A 7,094-nucleotide genomic window follows, 5' to 3' on the forward strand; every position below is an offset into this window, starting at 1 on the left:
AGCCAATGGGAACGTCAAGGGATTGTTTAATAAGGGAATTGAAAAAAAAAAAAAAAGATTATTGGTATTGCACATGTATAATAAGAGAAAATTTGCTGTGTGTTAGGCAATCTTGTAATCTTTAAATAAAGCTTCTGTTGAATTTGAATTTCTGAAACAATAGATGGAGGACTGTGACGGCAATTTACAAACTGATTTTTTGTTTTTGTTTTCTTTTTTTAATAATATGTAAAGTGCAGTCGTCTGTTTTCCTGCATATTGTATATATCTGTATATGTTTTATTGAGTAACTAAATAACAATAAATATGACGTTAAAGGTGGTCCGTTGTGTTTTCCTCATCTCTTTTTTGGAATTTTTATTTTTTTTTAACCCTTAAAATATCCCACATAGCAGCAGAAAGTAATCATACGGGATAGTTTGGCACGGCGTACCACGTGCATCATCCGTTTGAGGAATATTCAATATTGCGGGATACTGTGTGCGTTACCCTGAGGATCACTGCTAGCTACAGCATATTCCTAGTGACAGACATGACAGGAAAGTTGTGGACTGATGCACGATACCTGACAAGGCGTGTGGGAACCTGCATCATACAAAGGCCTGAAGCAGCAGCATCAGAAATACCGGGAGACGTGGCTTCCTGTTGGATTTGGATGCAAAGATGATTAATTCCACGTGCACCTGTTCACTACCTGTGCCAGAGTGTTTTTCTTCTTCTTCTTTTTCAACAATCTTTTATCAGGTTAAAAATCGATTTAATACGATTTGACAAAATCAGTTCAAGAAAATTTAACATATTGTGGAAAACAATTAGTGCTGTTTATTTAAATAAAAATGAAAACTATGCAGTTCTTTTTTCCTCATGATTTTGGATGGCAGTATTACTGTTTTCCTCATCATCTTTGTTGGTTTTGGCTGACCAACACTGCAGTTATTTCCACCTCCGTCTGCAGGCTGAACACACACACACAGACACGCTCACACACACACACACACACACACACACACACACACACACACACACACACACTCCTCCCCTTTTCCCACTCCCCAGACCCTCTTTGGCTCACCTGCTCCTTTATTGGCCATCTGCATGGATGCTTAATGCTAATCAATAACTCCCCTGTGTGCCAGCTCTGAGGTGGAGACGTCAATGCTGCCTAACAGGGCTAGTGATCAACTTGCATCTCTGACACACACACACACACACACACACACACACACACACACACACGCGCAGAGGCACAAACCAGGCCTTCCTGCAGGACCCTGCCTGTGTTATTCAGGTGCGCCCGAGCTCGCCGCTGTACTTGGCGCCCGCTGTGTGGGATTGCACAGCCTGTTGTGAATGTGATGCACAGAGCGCTGCAGCGTTAGCAAACAGCAGAGACTGGTTATGTGAGAGGCTGTCGTGTCACTTGGGAGCGCCGGTTTAGGGAGGGGAGACAGAGGGGAGAGAGTGAGAAATGGTTGGGGAATAAATGCTGATCACACTGCTCGCTGTGAAAGTGAGGCTGGAGATTCCCGGCTTGATTTCTTTTTTTTTTTCCCCACTGAAACAATAAAACACTGCGTGAACACTTAAGCTCACCTACTTTTTTGTACATGAAACATTCACACGGGATTTTTAACCTTTAAATCCTGCCAGACCTCTTACGCGTTCAGTCACAATGACTCCAGTAATTAGACCTTCCACCTTTGTTTTGTTCGCGGAACAGCTTGTGCAAATGAAGAACTAATTCTGCGTCACTGATGGCACTGGTTTGACTGGTACGTTAACAGAGCTGAGAGGTATGTGGCTTTTCAGGTGTGAGTTAGATCACCACGGACAAAAACAGTCAACTCAGTCTTATTGTTGCTGAACTCTGTAAGTGGCCACACCAAGGTGTTAAATTCCCCTAAAATGTGTGTCCTCTTGATTGTGACACACCAAATACCGGTTTTGTTTGTCCGACTGCTTCACTGGTAAAACTTGAATTAATTTTTACTTATGCGCACATAGAGTTTGTAAAACTCAATTTTTTTTTAACGTAGCTGAAGCTCTGATGACTAGTTTGTTTTCTTAATGGACTGAAAACGTCAATAGATTCAAATGCTGAATTAGAACAGAGTCTGTTTGGTCAGAAAATGCTTTGTTGGGTTTTGGGTGTGTTCTGGAGTTGAGAGGCTCTCTGGATGCTCTGGGTTTCCTGTGGTTTTAAGGCCAATTTTTGATTCTAGATTGCTTTTAGGTGTGAATGTGACGATCGCTTCTTCGTGTTTTCCTGTAGACAGTCCAGCATGCACACTCTCTTCATGCACTGTCAAGCTGTAATGGGCTCCAGAGCGGGATAAACAGATATATAGATGCAAAACCGTGTTGTGCGCCTTATATCAGGTTGATGTTGCACAACCATGGGCTGAACTTGTCTGCTGGCCCGGCCCATGTCGTGTGGAGCCCAGCTTGAAAAGACACTTTGGAATATTGGCTCCAGTCAAGACGTATGGCGCTGGACCTCTTCCTTCAATGGGCTCCTCGGCGTGGCAGCCATATTGGGAGGAAGAATACTGTGTGGTCGCCTGAGAACTTGTGTGTTTCCCAGCCAACGTGCATCTAAAGAATAACAATTTCACTAGCCATGAAGACCATCCATGGAGCCGTGGGGGCCGTGGCCAGAAAGCCCGGCCAAACACTCTCCACTCATGCAGCTTTCTATGTACTCCTATAAATACATCTCCTATTTGTATAGAGGCGATATGCATCTTTGGGAAAATACCACAATGTTGACATAAGAGCACCCTCTACACCCTCACCTCCCCCCTGTCCTGCCCCCTCCCCTCTCCTTCCAAACTCTTTCTACCCCTTGCTGAACCTTTCACGGCCTGAGAGAGAGACAGAGAAAGAAAGAGGGAGAGAGAGAGAGAGAGAGTAACCGAGAGAAGGAAAGAGAAATGGAGGGAGACTGGGAGTAAAAGAAGTGTCTCTTAGAGGCCTCCACGGTCTTTAAGCCACTATGGTATCCACCAGAGCCCTCACATACACTCGGCCTCTAAAGGGCTTTTGTCCTGTAAAGAGGGGGTTTGGCTAAATTGGGGGTGCTTGTGGATTGGCGGGTGGGATTGGGCTGGGTGCAGTATATTTGGCTCCCACGTCTCCATCGCAGGAATGGCGAACTTCTTTTTTTTTTTTTAAAGTTAGGGAAGGAATTGAGAGGTGGGGTGTGGTGGGGCAAAAAGGGGGATGTGTTTTTTTAAGGGGGAGTATGGGGTGGGTGGGGGGGGGTTGGAAATCTTCCAAACAGTGCCTTTTTGCTTTCAAAGAAAGCTCCACTTGTGTAAATGTGCTCTTTGTCCCTTGGCCTATTGTTTGAATAGCATTGTGGACTTTTTGTGGGAAGCTCACAGGGGCCTGGGGGCCTAGGGGGCCAAAGAGGGACCAAGGGGGGCTCTGCCTGAATGACTCGGACCCAGGACAACAGGGCTGTGGGGAGACCAAGGTATGATTAAGAAATATTCATGCTGCAGTTCGAGGCATAAACACAAAACTTCACAAAAATTGTGAAATATCAATAAAATCAAAACAAACAGATTCAGATCTTTTCCAATCCTAATTCTCAATCTGTGGTCAAACAAACATTAAAAACAAACATTAAAAGGGATCCGCCACCATCCCATTGTATCCCGCTCTCTTTGCTGATAGAAACAATATAAAAACAGCCTGACGCCCTCCCCCTATAAAGAGATTTCTTAATAGAGCTGAATGTCTAGAGACCCTCGCTTCAGCCGATTCATGACTTCCATCTGTCCTCGCTCTCAAAAGATGCCGGCAGGTGGAAGAAAAGCACGGCGCATTTGCATTTTGGGGCCATTTATTCTGCTTTTACAGAGTGCATGGGGTCAGTCGGATAAAACCTAAACCCATGTTGTTAAACTACGGAGGTAAATATGCTAAAAACACTCATTCCTGAGAACTGACTCAACCTGGGAGTTTCATACGGGTCACTGGAGAGAAATGGCTTTCAGATCAGTTCAAACACATCCGCACGCAGTTAGACTGTGTGGCTGCAATGCAATACGGTCGCAACAGGTGCATTTAGTTACACAGACCACACACAGACTTATTTCAAATCCAATGGGGGTAATCTAATGAGGATAAAGCACGACTTAGTAAATCTCCCTCTTCCCTGTTAGCTCTCTAGTTTCCGCTGCTGTTTTTTTTTTTCCTTCCTGTTTGTCTGTAGCAAATTTTTTTTTTTACCAGACCTTAAACAGTCCCGCTCCTCCAGTAGCCGGTTCAATACCCGAGTCTCGTCTGAGCTCTCCTCTACTGTCATCTCCAGATATCCCGTGACCTCTCTGTGCTCTGAACCCCCATGAGCGGCGCACGGGCTTTCCACGGGAAGGTGATTGAGCATGGCACCCTGCTCCAGCCCTGTCCCGCTTTGTCTGGGGACGTGTGCCTGTGTCAGGAACCACAATTAGTGGGGCGCGTCCCCTACCATTAATCACAGACCAGTCCCGGATCTCAGGACCCCACAGCCACACTCACTTGACAACTTGCTCAGTATCAGCGGCCCCGTGTCAACGGCATCGTCACGTGCAGCACGGACATAAACACATGAATCGGTTTTGTTTCGATGCTCGTATCCAGTACAGGCTCATGAAGTCTCATTAAAGTAAAATTTCACCACATGCACTCTTTTGCCAGAAAGATGTTCCACTGAAATGATACAATGTTAAAAGTTAAATCAGATAAACATTCGAATTCCTGCTGAGTCATGGAAACACTGCATGCGCTGGAGACAATGCACTACAGGCAAATACAAATGTGACCTCTTGAGGAGGAAAACACAACACCACTTCCCTTCTCACTCGCAGAATTCAGATCAATACGGCTGCAGCGTGGTAAATATTTGTCATCAGACAATCACACATTGATGACACGAATCGATGGATGATAGGAGGGAATGAAACAAGGCGGCGTGCTCGCTCACCTTGCACCGGAGGGACGGGGAGGGAGACAGGAGGGGGGAAATATGGAGGGAGGGAGCCGGAGATTTGTGGCTCTCAGGGGCTGAAATTTTTCTCTTGGGTGCGATCAGTATTTTTTGTGTGTAGATAAGGAACAACCATGAGGAAAATGATGAGGGAACCTTTGGGTGGGAGCACGTGTGTGTGTGTGTGTGTGTGTGTGTGTGTGTGTGTGTGGAGCTTATGAGAGAACACAGAGGAACTGTTTCAATATATTGGACTTATCCATTTGTTTGCTTCCACTCAATGCAAAAAATGTAAAAATATATGCCAAAGACACACTTGTGTCCCATCTTACACATTAGCACAGTGCTCACAACGCTAGTTTCCCCCTCAGTCTCTTTATTTAACACATAATGAAATTCTTTCCTGCTCTCTCTCTCTGCATTTCTCTTGCTTTATAAAAACAGAAGAATGAAAAGCAGCCAGATGGTAGCTCAGGCCTAATATAAAATCAATACACCGCCTGACTGCCTGAAAGAGAACTGAAGGGTAAAAAAAAAAAAAAAGAAGAAGAAGAGTTGGGGAAAAAAAGAACATTCAAACACCACAAATGCCAAAATACAGTTCTTTTGGCCTCTCCTTTTTTCTTCACCCTCTGTCTTTCTTTTCCTGATTCTCTCTGACTGTCACGCTTTGACATGAATACACACACACACACACACACGCACACACACACACGACCAAAACACTTGAAGGGACCCGAACAGCTGAACTTCTTCACCTACTCCCTCTTAATGCCCCTCCAGAGCAGGTAAAGGGCCTTGCTCATGTGGGTAAATGTTTGTGTGTGAGTATCACTGTCTCACACACACACACACACACACACACACACACACACACACACACACACACACACACACGAGAATGTCAGGACATCTCATTGGGCCGCAAATTGAGAGACAGGAGGGAAGCAAGGTGGAGATAGCCTTTGAAGAGGGAGAGGACTGAGGGCCATTGAGAAGTCATTAGGCTAATGATAATTGGCACGGTGAATAAGCAAAGAGACAAAAGGGGGAGGAGATGCATGTGCATGTGTGTGTGTCTCTGTGTGTGTATCTGAGTGTGTGATAGTGTGTGGGGCGTTCAGCAGATGGAAAGAGGTGAGATGTTACAAGTTAATTTGATTGACAGCCGCGTGCTCGATGGTGATGTGTGTGAACCCGGAGGCGGGGCGGAACACTTTGGAGTTTGGAGATGTTGCGTATTTTATTTCATTTTTTTTGTGAATAGCACAAAGTTTCCATATGATATCAAGAAAAAGAAACAACACGGTGTGTGTGTGTGTGTGCGTGTGTGTGTGTGTGTGTGAGGAGCAGTAAAGCCTGTCCCCCAGTGACTGGGCCTGCTTGCTGGGTGACAGATAGCCCAGGGAGAGAGGGGACACCAGGCTGTTTAGCTGATAATTAAGGGGGTTTTATCTTAATTTGAGCTGTTACTCTCTATCCTCTCCTGTGATTTATGAGTTGCTGGCCAGGCCTTCTCCCTTGCTCTGCCCCTTAGCATTGGGAACAAGACAAAGGGAACCTCTTTCCCTCTGCGCACGTATTACACACACTCTCACGTCAGGCGCGTTCAAGGTGTTCGCTATCACCGTCTGCTGAAACGACACACAAACTGATAATTATTCCCCAGGAATACGTTTGCGCGGGTGACCACGGGCGCCAAAACTACACAATATCAGCACGTGTTCTGATTGATATCTGCCTTCAGAGGTGGAGCAGGTCTCTCTCTTTTGGCCTTTCTTCTCCTCGGCGAGGCTCTGGTGGTAATGAATCATAGAAGAAAAGGCACTGAAGATTTAACCTCTCGCCAGCTGGCCCAGGAGAGACACACACACACACACACACATACACACACACACACGGGGCTTCGCGGGATAGTGTTCCTGCGAGGTGGAGTGACCGCAGGCGAGAGTTAACTCGATCTTCAGCTGGGTGGGGTATGAGGTGAAGGGGAGGCAGGGCGGAGGAGTGGGGAGCCGGTGCAGGCAAACAATGCCAGCCACTGTTCTCAACCTATCACCCCCCGGGGTCACGGCGGAGAAGACATGCTAGTGCAACCTCATCTGCTGCAGTCGCC

Source organism: Salarias fasciatus, chromosome 12 (assembly GCF_902148845.1).
Source record: "Salarias fasciatus chromosome 12, fSalaFa1.1, whole genome shotgun sequence".
In the NCBI taxonomy this organism is placed as follows: domain Eukaryota; kingdom Metazoa; phylum Chordata; class Actinopteri; order Blenniiformes; family Blenniidae; genus Salarias; species Salarias fasciatus.